Genomic DNA, 21,616 nt, shown 5'->3' with positions numbered 1-21,616 from the left:
TGTGAAACAGGAAAATGAAAAGGTGCTCCAGATTACTGATCATCATGGAAATGCAAATCAAACCCAAAATGAGATATCATTTCACCCCAGTTAAGGTGGCTTTTATCCAGAAGTCAGTCAAAAACAAATGCTGGTGAGTATGTCGAGTGAAAGTAACCCTTGTACACTGCTGTTGGGAGCACATTTAAGGACAGTTTGGATGTTCCCGGTATAACTAAAACTAGAGCTACTATATGGTCCAGCTATCCCACTGCTCATTATATGCCTACAAGAAAAAAAATTAGTAAATCAAAGACCTATTGGCACTCTCATGTTTCCTACAGCAAGTTTTATTATAGCCAAGATTTGGAAGGAACCTAAATGTCCATCAACAGATGACTGGATAGAGAAAATGTGGTACATATACACAATGGAGTAGTATTCAGCTGTAAGAAAGAATGAGAGCCTTCCATTTGCAATAACATAAATGGAACTGAAAGTCTTCATGTTAAGTGAAATGTCAGACAGAGAAAGACAAATGTCACATGTTCTCACTATTTGTGGGTGCTAAAATTCAAAACAATTGGTGTCATAGAGGTAGAGAGTATAAGGATGGTTGCCAGAGGCTGGGAAGGGCAGGGAGGAAACAAGGGGATAGTGGGGATGCTAAATGGGTAAAAAAACAATTGTTAGAAAGAATGAATAAGACAGCATTTGATAGCACAACACGGTGATTATAGCAAAAAATAATTTAATTCCCCATTTAAAAAAACTAAAATAGTATAATTGGATTGTTTATAACACAAGCTATAAATGCTTGAGGGGACAGATACCCCGTTTTTTATTATGTATTACTCATTGCATGACTGCATCAAAGTGTGTCATGTACCCCCATGAATATATACACCAACTATGTACCCAGAAAAATAAATTAAAAATTGAAATTGAAATTAAAATTAAAACAAAATGGAGGAGAGTATAATGAGGCATGCGTGACCCGTGGCTTGAACTAGCTTTTCAGGTTAACTTTGGAAAGTCTTTATCCAAGAAGAGAGGTCCATTTAATCAACAGGGGATTAGAAATTTATTTTTAGTTTATAAATGGAAAAAAGAAGGATTTTAAATCTTGAGCCATAGTTCTCAGTCAGTCAATCATTGCAGGGAACTCTGTTCTTTACTCTGGAGATAAACACTAGTTTTCTTTTCCGTGGAATAACATCGCATTTCAAAATGTGGGGAAACATCTTGCAACTAAGAGGTGTGGCCTTACTAAATGTGATTTGGTTTCCATTGTAATTAATTTAATCACATGTGTTCTAGAGTTTGTCCTCAGTCTTCCCCTAGTATAGGCCCATGATCTGTTGAATTTGCTCAGCTCCCTGCTCAACAGCAGGAAATCAGAATTATTTAAAAACCTCATTGTGACTGGGAGTGGTGGCTCTCGCCTGTAATCCCAGCTATTTGGGAGGCCAAGGTGGGCAGATCGCTTGTTGTCAGGGGTTTGAGACCAGCCTGGCCAACAGAGGGAAACCCCATCTCTACTAAAGATACAAATATTAGCTGGGTGTGGTGATTCATGCCTGTAATCTTAGCTACTTGGGAGGCTGAGGCAGAAGAATTGCTTGAACCAGGGAGGCACAGGTTCCAGTGAGCCAAGATAGTGCACTGCATTGCAGCCTGGGCAACAGAGCAAGACTCTGTCTCAAAATAATAATAATAATAATAATAACAATAATAATAATAATAAATAACAATAAAAATCTCATTTTGTTTCAAACAAAATTTCTTTTGAATATCAACTGTATCAAATTGCATATTAACTGTAATCATTTTGTTTATTTGATATCCAATCTTGAGAAATCTTTGAGGAGTAATTTCACTCTTTTCTGCCATTTTGGTAAACATACCAAATTCCATTAAACAAAATGCACAAAATTCCTGAGAAATACATTTTCTCCTTGAGGAGTAGACTTGCTGTGTTAGAGGAACTCATGGTTACCTAGCTTCTAGTTTAATAAACATGACTAGAATATTCTATCTTAATATGAGTAGCTAGGTACTCACAGGGCATCTAGAAGTTTAAAGTTCATGGTCTGAAAATAGTCACATTTTTTAACTGGCCACAAATTACAATTGCAGAATATTTGTGGTCATACAAGACATCTTCCACCAAGCCTGAAAAATGTATAAATGTCCTAGGAGTGCAGCATTTTTTGTAGGGATATTATTAATGAGCTAGCTTAGGTCAATGGGTTAATGGTTATTGTTAAAACGAATAGCCACGTCTTTAGTGACTACATCTGCACCTTCCAAGTTTAATTATAACGCTTTATCTTTATAGTTACTTCTAAGTAGAGACACTAACAAAAGACAATGCATTCCTGCTCTTGTTTTCTGAGGATGTCCAACTCTGTAATGGAGTAATTTCTAATAAACTTGCTTCTTTCACTGTGCTCTCTACCTCACCTCAATTTTTTTCCTGCAGAATATCTAGGAATCCTACTTTGTGGTCTGTATCAGGACCCTCTTTTCCAGCAACATCTTTCAGCAACACCATGAACGGACAACAAGACAAGACCCCCACTCCAAGGAAAACCATTCACACAGAATCAATCAGCTGACACCTGGCAAGTGGGCTGTCTTTTAGAGTCGTGAAGCCATTCTGGTGGGCAAGAATGATTATCCACTATTATCAAACTCAGATTAGAGGCCAAACCCACAGGGTTAGAGGCCCTGGGGAATATTGAGAAGAATGGATTTCGCTAAACAAGATGTTTGCCACTTTCTCTTTTTGGACTGTCTACCTTGTGCTTTTGGTCCCTCAACTGAGTGCTCTACATCTTGTCACCTTTCTGCTCATCGCATCTGTTTTGCGGTAGCCTGGAGGCTGCCCCAGGGCAGAGGCCCCAAACAGTTTAGTTTTACTTTCCTCAGCGATTCTCTGACTCTGAACTGACTGCTTGTTTAATTTGCCACTTGTCCAAGTAACACTGAAAAAAAGAATTGTCTTGGAACCTAGAATTTTTTTTACCATAATTATCAGAAAAGATCAGGAATAACCTCGCCATCATGACTGAAGTTGAAATGTGGTATTTAAGAGCTCTACATGATAAGATCAGATATGCCTGTTTAGTGACAGCCTCTTTTATGACAACCCTTTGCAAACAATTACACTCAAGATGGAGAACATGAGACTTTTTCTTAACAGATTTCTCTCATTTCTTAACCATAACGCCATCTTTGATGAGCTGGTATAGGGCAGCTGGACCCTGCTTTCTTAACCCAGCAGGTCACTTTTTCCTGAGAGAGTTTTGTCAGATTTGTCGTAGCAGTGTGAAAATGGACTAATACCATCAGAGTGAACAGACAACCTACAAAATGGGAGAAAATTTTCGCAACCTAGTCATCTGACAAATGGCTAATATCCAGAATCTACAATGAAGTCAAACAAATTTACAAGGAAAAAACAAACAACCCCATCAAAAACTGGGCAAAGGATTTGAACAGACACTTCTCAAAAGAAGACATTTATGCAGCCAAAAGACACATGAAAAAATTCTCATCATCACAGGCCATCAGAGAAATGCAAATCTAAACCACAATGAGATACCATCTCACACCAGTTAGAATGGAGATCATTAAAAAGTCAGGAGACAACAGGTGCTGGAGAGGATGTGGAGAAATAGGAACACTTTGACACTGTTGGTGGGACTGTAAACTAGTTCAACCCTTGTGGAAGTCAGTGTGGCGATTCCTCAGGGATCTAGAACTAGAAATACCATTTGACCCAGCCATCCCATTACTGGGTATATACCCAAAGGACTATAAATCATGCTGCTTTAAAGACACATGCACACGTGTGTTTATTGTGGCACTATTCACAATAGCAAAGACTTGGAACCAACCCAAATGTACAACAATGATAGACTGGATTAAGAAAATGTGGCACAAATACACCATGGAATACTATGCAGCCATAAAAAATGATGAGTTCATGTCCTTTGTAGAGACATGGATGAAATTGGAAATCATTATTCTCAGTAAACTATCGCAAGGACAAAAAACCAAACACCGCATGTTCTCACTCATAGCTGGGAATTGAACAATGAGAACACATGGACACAGGAAGGGGAACATCACACTCTGGGGACTGTTGTGGGGTGGGACTGGGGGGAGGGATAGCATTAGGAGATATACCTAATGCTAAATGACGAGTTAATGGGTGCAGCACACCAGCATGGCACATGTATACGTATGTAACTAACCTGAACATTGTGCACATGTACCCTAAAACTTAAAGTATATATATATATAAAAGAAAATGGACTAATATATTACAATATACAAGTTACAGTCTTCCTATTTCCCCTGTTTGATCTGACTCCCATTTTGCAGCTTCATTTGTTTTATAGAAGAGAAACTAAGAGGGAGGAAATACATTATATACAGGCTTCTCTGATGCTTGGTCAGGATAAAAAATTAAAATGGGCTTCTATATGTTTGATGGAGGAAAAGACAAAACAGGGATGGCACATAACTGATTATTCTTTTAATGCTAGTTACTCTTAATATTAGGCTTTTCATAGCTGGGACTGAACTCCCACTGCCAGTCCGAGCACCCCATAAGAACACAATCAGATTCCTTCCAGTTCTAGTGAGGTGTGCAACATATTATTAATTTCTTCTAGTTTTCCAGGGTTATGCAGTGTCTGCTCATCATCTTCTCCCTGCCCTTCGAGTCCTGTCTTATGTACATACCCCACTCTTGAAACACCCGTGCTTCACCAGAACAACATGTAGTGGGGCCTCTTATCAGCTGGCAAAGTTGAATATTTGCCCTCTCTGGGAAGTGACAGATGATAATAGGGACACTATATTGAAGGAGTGGCCTGTCCCTCCACACCTGTGAGCGTTTCTCGTCAGGTAGAACTAGAGTCTTGTGAAAAGGGATGCAGAGACAAAGTATAGAGAAAAAGTGGGCCCAGGGGACAAGAGCTCAGCATACGGAGGACCAGCGCCGGCACCAATCTCTGAGATTCCTTAGTATTTATTGATCATTATCGGGCATTTCTCGGAGAGGGGGATGTGGCAGGACAATAGGGTAACAGTGGAGAGAGGGCCAGCAGGAAAACATGTGAACAAATGTCTCTGCAACATAAACAAGGTAAAGAAAAAAGTGCTGTGCTTTTGATGTGTATATACATAAATATCTCAATTACTTAAAGAGCAGTATTGCCTCCAGCATGTCTCACCTCCAGCCCTAAGGCAGTTTTCTCCTATCTCAGTAGATGGAATATACAATCGGGTTTTACACTGAGACATTCCATTGCCCAGGGACGAGCAGGAGACAGATGGTTTTGTCTTACCTCAACTGCAAAGAGGCTTTCCTCTTTTACTAATCCTCCTCAGCACAGACCGTTTACAGGTGTCGGGCTGGAGGATGGTCAGGTCCTTCCCCTCCCATGAGGCCATATTTCAGACTATCACATGGGGAGAAACCTTGGACAATACCTGGCTTTCCTAGGCAGTTGTCCCTGTGGCCTTCCGCAGTGTTTTGCGTCCCTGGGTACTTGAGAATAGGGAGTGCTGATGACTTTTAACAAGCATGCTGCCTTCAAGCGTTTGTTTATCCAAGCACATCCTTCATATCCCTAAATCCATTAAACCTAGAGTCGACACAGCACATGTTTCTGTGAGCACAGGGTTGAGGCTACGGTTACAGATTAACAGCATCTCAAGGCAGAATAATTTTTCTTAGTACAGAACAAAATGGAGTGTCTTATGTCTACTTCTTTCTACATAGACACAGTAACAGTCTGATCTCTCTTTCTTTTCCCCATACTATATAGGTAAATGTACACTTTTCTATATCTGAATTAGCCATATGCAAGGAAAAACTAAAACAGTTTTCAGAGGTTCCGGGAAAATTCATAGACAAATTTAAAAGGCTAACCTTGACGTATGATCTGACCAGGCAGGATTTGCATATATTTATGTTCGCCTGCTGCATGGTAGAAAAGCAGTGCATTATGGGAGTGACTAGAGCACATGCTAATAGGGTGGCAACCTGCAACCAGGGGCATGACACCTATCAAGCAGGAGGCACAGCAGTGCCTGACTAGGACCCAAAAGAACTAGAATCTAGAAAAAACAAACGAATTAGGAAGAAAGTAGGATATAGAGAGAAAAAATTATGATTGACTCCGTGAAGGAATAAAAAAAAAAGTGTGATACAGCTTTTTAATTTTTATAAAGTCTGGAAAATTACTCAGGGAAAAGATGAAAACCTAGCCTTATTAGAAGGGTGGATAATTTAGTCCTTGAGGAAATACACTAACACTGACCCTGACTCCAAAAAGGGACAGGCATTTCTAGGAGTTTAATTTATAGCATTGTCTCCTTCTTATATCTGCAGGAAGTTGCCAAAAGCAGCTTTAGGCTTCTAGACTCCCATGGATCAGATTTTAGACTTGGATTTTGCAGTTTTCCATCAGAGGAATTGAGCAGAGAAAACATAAAATAAAGCAAATCTTCCAAGAGGCCCAGCTTCTAGCTGCAGCCTTGTGCTCTCCACCACTTCAGAGGCAGCCCCTTAACACCTGGCTTTCACAGAGGAAGTGAGAAAGTGAAAATCGCAGTCTGTGCCTCTGGGCCACTGCGCCTTGGGTATAAATCTGTGTGCCTTCTGTAGGACGGTAAGCCTCTGCCGAAGGAAATGCACTGTGCTTCCAAGGGAGCCATCATCAGAGCCCAGCAGACTCAAAAGTGGCGGGGCCTGATACTTCCTACCTCCACTCCCATTGGACTACTAGCTGTCGAGAGATGGAGGAGCCTCAGGTGACTCTTGAAGAAGCAGGTAGGAGTATTAACTTCGTATTAGGTATGGGAGCAGATTACTCTGTACTGATTTAATTCAATGGTCTTCTGTCTTCTCATGATGGACAAGCCCCAAAACACTCCTTTTTGTATGTTCTAAGTTGTCCTCCAGAGCCTCTAGGTTTCTCTCCTGCCTTTTTAGTACTGTCTGATTGCCTGACCTCTTACTGGGGAGAGGTTTATTGACTGAGGAGACCAAGTCATGGTCACCTTCACAGATCATAAAGCATAGAAACTGTTACTTTTGTTCCTGACCCATCAGGGGAAAAAAGAAGTTAAGAATGAGCTGTCACATTTACCACCTGAGGTGTTGTCTTAAGTAAATCTTGAGGATTGGGCCACACAGGCTCTGGGAAACGCACTAAACACCTCCCCCATTGAAATCCAACTTCAGCCTAGTACTTCTCGACCTCAGAAGAGACAATATATTTTAAGGCAAGAAGCATGAGGGGAAATTCCACCCCTTATTGCCAAATTCTTGCCATATGAGTTATTAAGCCCATGAGAGTCTCCTTACAATACTCGCATGTTACCAGATAAAAAGCCTAATGGCAAGTACAGATTTGTCAGAACCCTTAGAGCATTAAGAAATGCAGTTGTCTCCATACACCTCATTGTCCCCAATACTTACCATGTCCCAGGGGATGCAAGCTCGTTTACATTCTTAAATCTGAATGATGCGCTTTTCTGGATCTCAATGCATCCAGATTCATAATATGTTTGCCTTTGAATGGACTGATCCAGATATGCATTCAGCCACAAAACTAACCTGGACAGTCATCTCTGAAGGGTTCTGGGATAGCCCCCACTTGTTTGAAAATACTCTAGCTAAGGACTTAACAAATCTATAATTGGAAAGGGACACAATTATTCAGTATGTAGGTGACTTGCTCATTGCTAACCCAAATAAAGAAGACTCATAATAATAAAGTTAAGTTGGCAAATTTCCTGGGAACTTGCAGATATAGGGCATCACCACACAGAGCTCTGATTTTGACTGAAAGACTTAAATATTTGGAATCTGTTTTAACCTCTGGAACTGATCAAACTCCCTAGAAGATAAAAAAGTTATTTTAGTAACCCAGCAGTCCCTGTCCAAAAAATGACTGTGGGCTTTTTTAAGAGATGGCTGGGTACTGCTGCTTATGGATGCCCAGATTTGGGCATGTAGTCAAGTCTTTATATGATACACTAAAGGGAAAGATTTAGAGCTCCTAGAATGTAATGAGAACTGCAAGCAAACCTTCAATATTCTCAAGGAGAAATTGGGCTCTGCTGCAGCCATGGGAGTCCCCAAGTTGGATGAACCATTTTTTCTTTATGTGACCAAAAAGCAAGGCATAGGCCTTGGGTAATCTTGTCCCAAAACTGGGGGACATTCCAAGGCCAGCAGCCTAATTTTCTAAGCAGATTGACCAGGTGGCCTCAGGGTGGCCTTGATGTCTTAGAGCTATTTCCACTACCACTTTTCTAGCAGGCAAAGCTAATAAACTAACATTAGAACAGCACCTACAGGTTTTTGACCTCACACCAAGGGAAGGTGGTCCTAGAAGCTAAAGTGCAGCAGTGAATAATAAGAGAACATTTATGAAAGTATCAGGGCTTATTGCTAGACACTCCAGACATAACCCTTAAAGCCTGCCAAACCATAAACCCAGCTACTTATCTGCCAGAGTCCACAGGTGCTTCTAGCCTTTCTGGCATACAGGTTGTATTAGTCTGTTCTCATGCTGCTAATAAAGACATATCTGAGGCTGGGTAATTTATAAAGAAAAGAGGTTTAATTGACTTACAATTCCACATGGTCAGGGAAGCCTCACACTCATGGCAGAAGGCAAATGAGGAGCAAAGTCACATCTCTTACATGGCAGCAGGCAAAAGAGCTTGTGTAGGGAAACTCCCCTTTATAAACCCATCAGCTGTAATTCCAGCACTTTGGGAGGCCAAGGCAGTGGATGACCTGAGGTGAGGAGATGGAGGCCAGCCTGGCCAACATGGTGAAACCCCATCTATACTAAAAGTACAAAAATTAGACAGGCATGGTGGTAGGCGCCTATAATCCCAGCTACTCGGGAGGCTGAGACAGGAGAATCGCTTGAACCCAGGAGTCAGAGGTTGCAGTGAGCCAAGGTCATGGTAATGCACTCCAGCCTGAGCAACAGAGCAAGACTATGTCTCAAAAATAAATTAATAAATAAACCATCAGATCTCATGAGGCTTATTCACTGTCACAAGAACAGCATGGGAAAGACTCATCTCCCGATTCAATTGTCTCCCACTGGGTCCCTCCCACGAAATATAGGAATTATGGGAGCTACAATTCAAGATAAGACTTGACTGGGGACACAGCCAAAGCATGTCACAGGTTATGAAACAAATTTATTCTAGCAGGCCAGACTTTAGAAGGATGAGCCCCTTGACCATCCCAAGGAAGATTGGTTAACAGATGTAAGTTGTTTTATGCATGAGGAAAACAAGAAGGGTAGGTATGCTATTAGTAGTAGGCACAAGTCTTGCTGGCCTCGACCTAGGCTCAAAAAGCTGAGTTAATTGAACTTACTCAGCCCCTGCAATTGGGAAAGGATTTAAAAGTTAACATTTACACTGATTCCAAGTATGACTTTTTAGTGCTTCACGCTTATGCTGTAATTTGGAATGTGTAGGGACTCCTGACCCCCAAGGGCTTTTCCATACAACATCATTCAAATTTTGAGCTTGTTAGAATGCTGCTTTGCTGCCAAAAAGTGGCTATAATTAATTGCAGAGGACATCAAAAGAGAGACTGTCCATGTAAAAGGAAATGCCCTTGTAGATGCCACAGCCAAGGCCCCTGCACTGAAAGGGCCAATGAAGCTTATGGGCGTGCTGGACAGCATACATAGAACTGGGCCAGAACACTTTGAAGAAGAACAAAAATGGGCCAGAGTTTGCATTTCAGTCCAGGGCCCATCTGGCTGGCTGAATGATGGTAATAAATTACTAATGCCAACTACCAATCATAGGAATATAATTCAGCACTTTCATTATTCTTTTCACCCTAGAAGGGATTCTTGGTTTCTGTTAATGTCTCATTTGTTTATAGGGGTAAATCTTTTCAAGACACCAAAAGAGGTGACTCAGCCCTGTGAGCTATTTGCCTGACATGACCCAAATGGTCAGCAATTTTCTCCTTCTCCATGTAAACTTGTCCAAAATTAAGGACCCTATCCAGGTGAGAACTGGCAACTCTAATTTACTCAGATACCTTTCTGCAGGATATTCAAATATTTGCTAATGCTTACTGATAACTTCACTGGTTAGATCGAGGTATTCCCCACCCCATCTGAAAAATCTTTACCAGAAGAAATATCTCCTCAGTTTGGGTAATCTAAAAGCCTGCAAAGTGGCCATGGCCCGTCTTTCACAGCAGGTGTATCCCAACACCTATCCTCAGCTTTAAGAATCCAATATTACCTTCACTCTGTGTGCAGACCGCAGTCCTCTGGAAAGGTGAAAGGGCTAATCCTACTCTAAAGAAGACTGTAGCTAAATCAGACGCCTGACTATCTCTAATACCCATAGCTTACTGTGGGTTTGAACTATTCCAAAGTAAAACTTATAATTAAATCCTGTTGCGTTAACATTTGGAAGACCTTTCCTAAGCACAGGTCCCCTAATAGAAGAAAAGACTCATCAATTACAACAATATGTTATCAATCTAGGACAGGTGCAAAGGCACTCTGTGAATATGGAAACAAGAGTCTTCCCCTCCCACATGGGAGGAAAATTCAGTTTCAGCTCAGCTGGGGATTTAGTCTTACTAAAGATGTGGGAGGAAGTTCTCCAGCTGACCAGCTTTCCACAACGTGGGAAGGACCACAGCAAGGACACCTGAGTTTTCCAACAGACGTTCAACGGCAAGGGATTCACCGGTGGGTACACCTGTGTGGAAGTAAAGCTGTTGCTTATTCTGGGAGCCGAATCCGAGGCTGAGGGAGGTGGGCGCAGGGCGATTTCAGCGTCGGCGGAGGGCGTGGTGGGCAGCTATGCGTCCGCTTCTCCTTCTCGCGTTTCTCCTGCCGCTGTAATCACGCCTTGGCCATGAAGGAAATCGTGCTCACGCAGGCCGGGCAGTACGGGAACCAGATCGGCGCCAAGGTTGTATTTGACTCCATAAAAATTAAAATTTTGTATGAGAGAAAATTGCCTCAAAGTCAAAAGTCAAAAGACTGGGGAAATAGATCTGCAACATACATGACAGACAAAAAGCTAATTTGGGATGTATAGATAGATAGATAGATAGATAGATGTAAATATCCGTTTTTAACACCATTTTAAAAAATATCATCCTTTCCCCATTGAACAGTGTTGACGCCCTTGTTAAAAATCATGACCATATTTTTTGGTTCTTTATTTCTATTGCATTGGTCTTTGCGTCTGTCTCTATGCTGGTACAGCATTGTTTTGCATACTGAAGTTTGAAACCAGGAGGTGTTAGTCCTCTAACTTTGTTAGTTTTTAAGATTGATTTGGGTGCTTGGGGTTTTTTGAGATTTCATCTGAATTTTAGAATAGGTTTTTCTATTTTTGCAAATACTGGAATTTTTGTAGTGATTTTATTGAATACGTAGAAGACTATAGATAACAATGGCACCTTGACAAGATTTTGTCTTCCAGTCCATAAACACATGATGTCTTTTCATTTATTTGTGTCATCTTTAATACTTTCATGCCATGTTTATAGTTTTTGCTCTACAGGTTTTTCATTTCCTTGGTTAAGTGGATTCGTAAGTATTTTATTATTTTGATGCTATCATACATGACCCTGTTGTCTTGACTTCTTCTTCAGATAGTTTATTGTTATTGTAGAAATACAACAATTTTTGTGTATTATTTTGTTTCATGCAGTTTTGATGAATTGTATTTATTGCATCTGACAGTTTATTTCACAGAAACTAAAATATTTTTATAAAGTATTTTATAAAGTATTTTCAGTATTTTTATAAATATAAAAATATTTTATAAAATATTTTTATATAAGGTTATGTCATCTGCAAACAGATAATTTTACTTTTTAAGAAATTGGAATATCTTTAGTTCTTTTACTCACCTTATTGTCTTAACTAACCAGAACCTTCAGTACTATATTAAATAGGAGTAGTAAAAGCAAGCATCCTTGTTTTTGCTCTTAGGGTAAAAGCTTTCAGTCTTTCACCATGTTAGCTGTGTTTTTTTGTTTTGTTTTGTTTGTTTGTATACCATTATGTTAAGGTGTTTACTTTCTTTTTATAGTTTACTAACTATATTTTATCATGAATGTGGGTTAAATTTGGACAAATGCTTTTTCTCCTTTGATTAATATGATCACATGAGGGTTTTTTCTTTCTTTATGTTAATGTGATATTATGCTGATTTTCATGTGTTGGAACATACTTTTATTTCAGGAGTCAATTATACTCATTCATAGTGTATAATCCTTTAAAGTACTGCTAAGTTTGAGTTGCTGGTATTTTGTTGAGGATTTTTGCATCAGCATTTATAAGGGATTCTTTTTGTCGTTTTCTTATGGTGCCTTTGTCTGGCTTGGTGTCAGGGTAATCCTGGACTCATAGAATAAGTTAGAAAAAATTACCGCCTCTTCAAAATTTTGAAAAAGTTTGAGAAAAAGTGGTTTTAATTCTGCTTTAAACTTTGGGTAGAAATCAACAGTGAAGCCATCTGGTCCAGGCTTTTCTTTGTTGCTGGGTTTTTGATTACTGATGCAATCTTCCTGCTGAATCTCCTTGCTGAACAGGTTTATCCAACTTTTCTGATTCAGTCTTAGTAGGTTTTTTCTTTCTAGGAATTTGTTCATTTTATTTAGTCTATTCAATTTTTTAGTGTATACTTCCTTATGTTACTCTCCTACATCCCTTTTTTACTCCAAAAATTTCTTAGTAATGTACCCATTTTATTTTTGAGTTTAGTAATTTGAATATTCACTTTTTTTCTTAGTCAATATAAATAAAATTTTGTCAGTTTTGATCTTTTTCAGGGAATAAACTAGGCTTTGTTTATTTTTGATATTGTTTTTCTATTCTCTATTTCAGTTATTTCCACTGCTATCTTTATCATTTTTTCAATTTTGCTAGTTTTAGTTGTCCCTCTTTAGTAGTCCCTCTTTTTCCCTCTGTTTTTAGTTCCTTAGGAGTAAAGTTGTTGATTCGGTATCTTATTTTTTATAATCACTTATAGCTATAAATTTTTCCCTTATGGCACTGTTTTTGATGTATCTCTTAACTTTTGGTATTTCATGTTTTTAATTTGTCTCTACATATTTTCTGTTTTCTCTTGTGATTTCTTTTATCCATCCTTGAGTGTTTCATACCTATATTTTTAGACATAAAATGTATAACCTACAAAATTTTCTTGACTTGTTAGTTTTATTTGTTGTAAGTTTTTATTTCAGAATTTAATGTATGTATCAACATTTATTATGTTCTCATAAACTTTGTAATACCTGGAAATGTCTGGTCCACATATGTAAGTCTTTACATGAGTATTATTTTGAAGCATTTAACCTTCTGTTTTAATATTTCAAAAATCTAAATGAAACTGAGATTTTGGTTTCTGAGATGAAATCATGGTAGGTGACTGAGAAATGCTTAAAAATTAGCCAAAACTTAAAATTAAGTTAAAGTTTACCTTCAAGATTCAACCTGAATAAGTCACCCTGTATTGATGGTAATAAAGAATAAGTCCTTAATGGTATAAAAGGAAACTTCAGAGAATGTTTCTCTTTCCCCAGTTGACATGTAAATTAAAAGATGTAAAAAATTTTTATGGCCTTATGCATTTTTTACTTTAGAATTCCAACTTTTTCTGGTTAAAATTTTTCCAAACAGATTCCTGTGTATTTGAAAGACAAATAATTTTTTAGTTGAAATGCTTAAGCAGTTAAATAAGACCATGAAAGTTTCTTTAACTTGTGGGAATCCGTGAGAAAATCTGACATTATGTTCTATTCTCTTGGAAGGTAGGAATATAGTTTGACTTCTGCTTTGCTGACAAGAAATGTCCTGAACAAGACTTCCTGGGGCAATGACCTCACACATGGAAAACGCTGGAGCCCGTCTGTTTCCAATCTGCTTTTTTCCAAAAATTAGGGAAGTTTAGTTTTCCCTTTGATGCTCTCTGTTACTGCCAATCCCAATGCCAGGGCTGTCCTGCTTCTACAGGTGACAATGACAAATATAGGCCTGAAGAAAGATGAGCTGATGGCATTCCCAGCTTATTGCCTCTCCTTGGGGGCCTTATCTCACATACATGGATTCAACTCATAGACTCAGCTGGGTGAGGATCTATTATTCAGCTACATTAGAAGTGACTGCTTAAGACTCAGGTGTATGGTGAAATGAGGCAGAAATTTCTCAATGGAGTGTTAGGAGAATTTTTTTCCTCATAATTACCTTCTTACTGTCTCTAAATCATAGCTAAAATGAGGAAATTATTGAAGAAGAAATAGAAATGTAATCTTATGAGGACATAAATTTAGAGATTTGTGGAGAGCTCTTCATAATTTCATGGTGTTCTCTTTGAGCTGAGATTACAGTTGACTTTTCATTATAATATATTAGCTGTTCTAGACTTTTTGCATTTATGTAAAGTTTTCTTTGTTGTACTTTAAGTTCTGTGATAAATGGGCAGAGCATGCAGGTTTGTTACATAGTTATACACATACGATGGTGGTTTGCTGCACCCATCAACCCGTCATCTACACAGGTATTTCTCCTAACGCTATTCCTCCCCTAGCCTCCCACCCCATGACAGGCCCCAGTGTGTGGTGTTCCCCTCCATGGGTCCATGTGTCCTCATTGTTCAACTCCGACTTATGAGTAGGAACATGCAGTGTTTGGTTTTCTTTTCTTTTTCCTTTTTCTTTCTCTTTCTTTTTTTTTGGACAAAATTTCACTCTTGTTGTCCAGGTTGGAGTGTAATGGCATGATCTCGGCTCAACACAACCTCTGCCTCCTGGGTTCAACCGATTCTCCTGCCTCAGCCTCCCAAGTAGCTATGATTACAGGTATGTGACAACATTCCTGGCTAATTGTTCGTATTTTTAGTAGAGACGGGGTTTCTCCATGTTGGTCAGGCTGATCTCAAACTCCCCACCTCAGCCTCCCAAAGTTCTGAGACTACAGGCATGAGTCACTGCTCCTAGCCTGGTTTTCTTTTCTTGTGTTAGTTTGCTGAGAATGATGATTTCCAGCTTCATCCATGTCCCTGGAAAGGACATAAATTCATAGTATTCCATGGTGTATATGTGCCACATTCTCTTTATCCAGTTTATCATTAATGGGCATTTATGTTGGTTCCAATTCTTTGCTATTGTGAACAGTGCTGACATAAACATGCAGTGCTGAAATAAACATACAGTGCATGTGTCTTTATAGTATAATAATTTATAATGCTTCGGTATATACCCTATAATGGGATTGCTGGGTCAAATGGTATTTCTGGTTCTATATCTTTGAGGAATTTTCATAGTGTCTTCCACAATGACTGAACTAATTTACACTCCTACCAACAGTGTAAAAGCATGCCTATTTCTCCACAGCCTCATCAGCATCTGCTGTTTACTGATTTTTTAATAATCGCCATTCTAACTGGCGTGAGGTCGTATCTCATTGTGGTTTTAATTTGCATTCATCTAATGACCAGTGAATATGAACTTTTCTTCATGTTTGATGGCCACGTAAATGTCTTCTTTTGAGAAGTGTCTGCTCGTTTCCTTTGTCCACTTTTTGATTGGGCTGTTTTTTTCTTGTAAATTTGTTTAAGGTCTATGTAGATTATGGATATTAGCCTTTTGTCAGACAGATAGATTGCAAAAATTTTCTCCCAATCTGTAGGTTGTCTGTTCACTCTGATGATAGTTTATTTTGCTGTGCAAAAGCTCTTTAGTTTAGTCTGATCCCATTTGTCAATTTGGGCTTTCGTTGCCATTGCTTTTGGTGTTTTAGTCACAAAGTCTTTGCCCGTGCCTATGTCCTGAATGGTATTGCCTAGGTTTTCTTCAATGGTTTTTATGGTTTTAGGTCTTATGTTTAAGTCTTTATTCCATCTTGAGTTTTTTTTTCTATAAGGTATAAGGAGCATGTCCAGTTTCAGTTTCTGCATATGGCTAGCCAGTTTTCCCAACATGATTTATTAAATAAGGAATCTTTTCCCCATTGCTTGTGTTTGTCAGGTTTGTCAAAGATCAGATGGTTGTATGTGTATGGTCTTATTTTAGAGTTCTCTATTATGTTTCATTGGTTGTTTTTGTACCTGTACCATGCTGTTTTGGTTACTGTAGCATTATAGTGTAGTTAGAAGTTTTGTAGTGTGATGCCTCCAGCTTTGTTCTTTTTGCTTAGAATTGCCTTGGCTATTTGGGCTCTTTTTTGGTTCATGAGAATTTTAAAATACTTTCTTCTAATTCTGTGAAGAATGTCATTGGTAGTTTAATGGGAATAACATTGAATTCTTTTATAAATTACTTTGGGCAGTATGGACATTTTCAGGAATGAATTCTTCCCTATCCATGGGCATGGAGTGCTTCTCCATTTGTTTGTGTCCTATCTGATTTCTCTGAGCAGTGGTTTGTAGTCCTCCTTGAAGAGGTTCTTCACTTCTCTTGTTAGCTGTATTCCTATGTATTTTGTTCTCTTTGTAGCAATTGTGAATGAAGTTCATTCACGATTTGGCTCTCTACTTGCCTGTTGTTTGTGTATAGGAATACTAGCAATTTTTGCACACTGATTTTGTATCCTGAGATTCTGTTGATGTGGTTTATCAGCTTAAGAAGCTCTTGGGCTGAGATGATGCGGTTTTCTAGATACAGGATTATGTCATCTGCAAACAAAGATAATTTGACTTCACCTCTTCCTATTTAAATATCTTTATTTCATTTTTCTACCTGATTGCCCTGGCCAGAAATTCCAGTACTACGTTGAATAGGAGCGGTGAGAGAGGCCATTCTTTTCTTGTGTCAGTTTTCAAGGGAAATGCTTCCAGCTTTTTCTCACTCAGTATGATATTGGCTGTGGGTTTGTCATATACGACTCATATTATTTTGAGGTGTGATCTTTCAATACCGAGTTTATTGAGAGTTTTTAACATGAAGGGATGTTGGATTTTATTGAAGGCGTTTTCTGCATCTATTGAGATAATCGTGTTGTTTTTGTGTTTATTTCTGTTTATGTGATGAATTACATTTATAGATTTGCCTGTGTTGAACCAGCCTTGTATCCCAGGGATGAAGCCATCTTGATCGTGGTGGGTCAAGGTACCCTTATCTGTCTTAAGTTCAGTCTTTTTACATAATCCCATAATTCTTGAAGGTTTTGTTGTTCTTTCTTTTTTATTCTTCTTTCTCTATTCTTCTCTTCCTGTCTTATATCAGACAGATAGTTTTGAAGCTCTGAGATTCTTTCCTCCACTTGTCCTATTCTGTGAGTGATAGTTGTGGTTGTGTTGTGAAGTTCTCATGTTGAGTTTTTCAGCTCCATCATGTCAATTATGTTCCTCTCTAAACTGAATATTCTGGTTATCAGCTACTGTGTTCTTTTATGATTTTTAGCTTCTTGCATTGTTAGAACGTGCTCCTTCAGCTCAGAGAAGTTTGTTATTATCCACCTCCTAAAGCCTAGTTTTGTCAATTCAGCCATCTCAGCCTCGGGTCAGTTCTATGCCTTTGCTTGGGAGGTGTTGTTGTCATTTAGAGGAGAAGAGGCATCCTGCCTTTTTGAGTTTTCAGCGTTTTTGTGTTGATACTTTCTCATCTTTGTGGGCTTATCTACCTTTGACTTTGTTGACATTTGAACGGAGTTTTCATGGGATCTTTTTGTTGATGTTGTTGTTGTTACTTTCTGTTTTTTTTAAAAAGTCAGACCACTCTTCCCTAGGGCTAGGGCTTCTGTGGTTTTTGGGTTTCCACTCTAGACCCTAGTCACATCAGTCTCTCCTGCACCTGGAGGTATCACCAGTGAAGGCTGCAAAACAGCAAAGATGGCAACCTGATCCTTCCTCTGGGAGCACAAGTCCAAGGGGCTACAGAATTGATGCCGGCTGGAACGCTCCTGTAGGAGGTGTCTGGAGACCCCTGTTGGGAGGTCTCACCGAGTCAGGAGGAACAGGATCAGGGACTGCTTAAAGAAGCAGTTTGGCTGCCCTTTGGCAGAGCAGTTGTGTTGTTCTGACCCCCAGGAGTCTTCAGAGCCAGCAGGCTGGAAAGTTTCAGTTGGCTGAACTGGGGAGACAGTAGCTACTTCTCTCCCTGGGGACTTCATCCCAGGGAGAAATCAGAGTTCTGTCCATAGAACTCTAGCTGGAGTTGCTAAAATTCTGATGGGGAGGCCCTGTCCAGTTAGGAAGGATGGATTTCAGTCTCTCTTAAAGAAGCAGCCTGGCCACGATCAGTCACAACAGCTGTACTGTGTTATAGGGGACTCCTCCTGATCCCTGGTGCTAGCAGGCTAGAGCAGCCAACTCAACCACAGATAGAGCAGCTGCCCCTCCCCCTGGGAAATCGGTCCACCTCCAGCTTTCTCCAGCCTGCTGCCACTGGCCAGCTGGAATTCCAAGCCAATGGGTCTTGTGTGGTGCTGTGGGAGTGGGGCCTCAGAATGATGTCACTTGGCTCCCTGGATTCAGCCCCCTTCCTAAGGGAATGCACAGATGTATCTCCCGGTTTGCTGGAATTCTCAGGGCAGAGTATGCAAAATTCCTGGGTTTCCATGCATGCTGCAGTAAGCCAGCAAGCACTCCGCTGAGACTCCACACAGCTCTGTTCTTCAAACCTGAGGCCGTGGTTGCTGAGCTCATGAAGGTACCTCCTGATTTGCAGGTTGCAAAGATCCATCAGAGAAGCATGGTTTCCCAGGCAGGGTTGCAAAATCACTCATGGCCTCCCTTGTCTGCAAGTGGGGACTCGGCTAGCTCCGTGCCACACCTGGGTGGGTCACTGACCCACTTGATTTTCCTGACTCTCTGTGGGTCTAGCTGTCTGCCTAGTTAGTCCCAATGCAAGAATCTGAATACATCCATTGAAGGAGCAGAATTCACTCGCAGTTTTTATTGCTCTCTGTGAGAGCCACGGGCCACAGCTGCTTCTAATCGGCTAGTTTGGCCCCATCTAAATTATGATTTCTTGATACATGAGATGTTTTAAATACCTAACAATAATGATATTTATCACAAATATATTTTGTCTCAGTGTGATATACAAATTGCTTATAAATCAATTCTTTTTTTGGTTACCACAAAGCTATCTGGAAATGTAACGTCTGCCATTTATAAAATTTTTGTAGAGTTAATAGAACTTTACTTGAAGGGAGGCTGGCAATATGCATCGTGACTTCAAGCACTGCCAGTGAAGTTGTGGAGTTTGAAGTGTTACTGACGTCTTGTTACTGGGATTATAAATTAGTACAAACTATATCAATTGTGATTAAACAATATAAACCAAAATTATAAATGAAAATACTCTCCGATTCAGCAATTTCATTTTCAGAAATTTACCCTACAGACATACTCATGATGCCTGGAACTATGTATGAATGGGAGGAAGTATTATACCATCTTTTTAATTAAAAAAAATTCTAGAAATCACCTTAATGTTTATCAATCACATTAATGATTATCACCTTACCGTTTATTGAAATTATCGTTATTCATATGATAGAATACTATGCAGCTATTTAAAAAGTAAATTTTAAAAGGATGCTCAAAAATGATGTCCAAAATATGTTACAAATTAAAAAACCTGGGTGCGGAGCCAATTGTCTGATATGCCTCCATTCCTATAAAATCAGAGTGTATTAAAATGCATAGAGTATATCTATTAACTGGTAACTCTTACAAAATTCAAAGTTAATGCAAGCAAGTCCTTTCTTTTTTAATGCTAAAACTCCAAGGAACTGCACAACATTTGACGATTTCCAACACATGCCAATCTACCTTTGAACCTACAGATTTTAGGAAATGAAGCTCTTGAAAAATCAAGCATTAATATTTCTAACTATAGTTGTTTGGGACATAAGTAGAATGATCCATTCTTTGAAAGTGTGTAAAATTTGCTCATACAACCATCTGGGCCTAGTCCTTCCTTTGTGAAAGATTTTATTTTACTAGAGGTTTTATGTTATTCATGTTATGGTACTTCTTAGGTTTTCTATTTCTTCTTGATTCTTGAGTCAATTTTGGTACCACTTAGTACCCCACAGGGTGCTTGGGCTCAGAACACATCAGTCAAAGAAAGACAGAATAAAGGAAGGCAGGATGGAGGGAGAGAGGAAGGAAGGAAGGGGACAAAGAAGGAAAGAGAGAAGAAAGGAAAGAATGAGAGAAGGAAGGATGGAGGGAGAGAAAGATGGAGAGAGAGAGAAAGATTGAAGGAGATGACAGGGAGAAAGAAGGAAGGAGGGAGAGAAAGAGGGAAAGAGAAAGAAGGAAAGAAACAAGAAGCAGGGAGGAAGAGAAAGAATAAGGTAGAGGAAGGAAGGAAGAAATGAAGGAAGGAGGGAAGGATGGAAAGGAGAGAGAGGGAGGGAAAGAAAGAGAGAAAGGTGAAAGGTAGGGATGGGAAGAGAAGAGGAGCCAGCCACAGGCTACAGGCTCTTTGTTCACTCTTTTAGTTTACCCAGGCAGTTCTGCCTTTTAAATATTCCACCTTCTGCCATGAGTTACAATGTTCAATATTCATTCCTCAGAGAATTCAAAGGTTTATGTGTGCCCTGCCATGATGGTGCATGGCTTCAGCTCCCAAACACAACTCTCAGCTAAAATATTCATGACTGGTCACTCCCATATACTCATCAATCCCCCATGTATGGTCTGCATGTGTCCCCTGGAGCTCAAGTGTTGGAAACTTAATCCTCTATGTGACAGTGTTGAGAGGTGGGGCCTAATAAGAGTGATTGGGTTATGAGATTCTGCCCCCATGCATGGATTAATGTCACTATCTCAGGAATAGGCTAGTTATCTTGGGGGTGGGTTAGTTATCTTAGGAGTGGGCTTGTATTAAAAGAAAGTTCAGCCCCTTTTGCTCTCTTTCTTTCTCAAAGTCTTGCTCTGCTGCCTTCAGCCATGAGATAACACAGCAAGAAGGCCCTCACCAGATGCAGACCCCTGATCCTTGGACTTCCTAGCTTCCAGAACTCTAAGAAATAAATTTCCTTTATTTATAGATTCCCTAGTCTTTGGTATTCTGTTATAGCAGCACAAAATGGGTTAAGATGTCCCATTACATGGAGAGTGCTGATCCACAGGGTTGAGATCATTGACTTAGAAATTGGAGTCTTATACAACATCCCTACGGGAGTTGGCCTCCATATTCCGTAACTTCCAGGGATCTCAAATGGTGATCTCAGACCAAAATATAGCCCAGGTATTCTGCGTTTGGCAATATTGCCCAATTTTCCACTTTATCGTGGCAGCTTTGATGTGTTCACTTCTATGATCCCTAAAAGGATATGAGTCCAAGATCCTGCTATGTTACAATCCAAGGATAGGAGAACCTAGACAAGAGTCTCATCACCTGGATGATCAGTGCAGAGATATGTCACAAAACCCCCGTAGACAGAGCCTAGACAAGAGTTACATCACCTGGGTGACAGACAAACAACAACGGCAACTTATATTCATCCCCACTTCAGTCTTTGAGGTTAGACAGACCTGGATTCAAATCCAAGCTCCACCCCTCGCTGTGTGACCTTGCTCATGCTGCTAACCTCTCTGAGACTTGACTCTTCATTTGTGA

This window comes from Pongo abelii, chromosome 23, assembly GCF_028885655.2.
Source record: "Pongo abelii isolate AG06213 chromosome 23, NHGRI_mPonAbe1-v2.0_pri, whole genome shotgun sequence".
Classification (NCBI taxonomy): Eukaryota; Metazoa; Chordata; class Mammalia; order Primates; family Hominidae; genus Pongo; species Pongo abelii.
Note: the sequence above shows the minus strand (reverse complement) of the source record.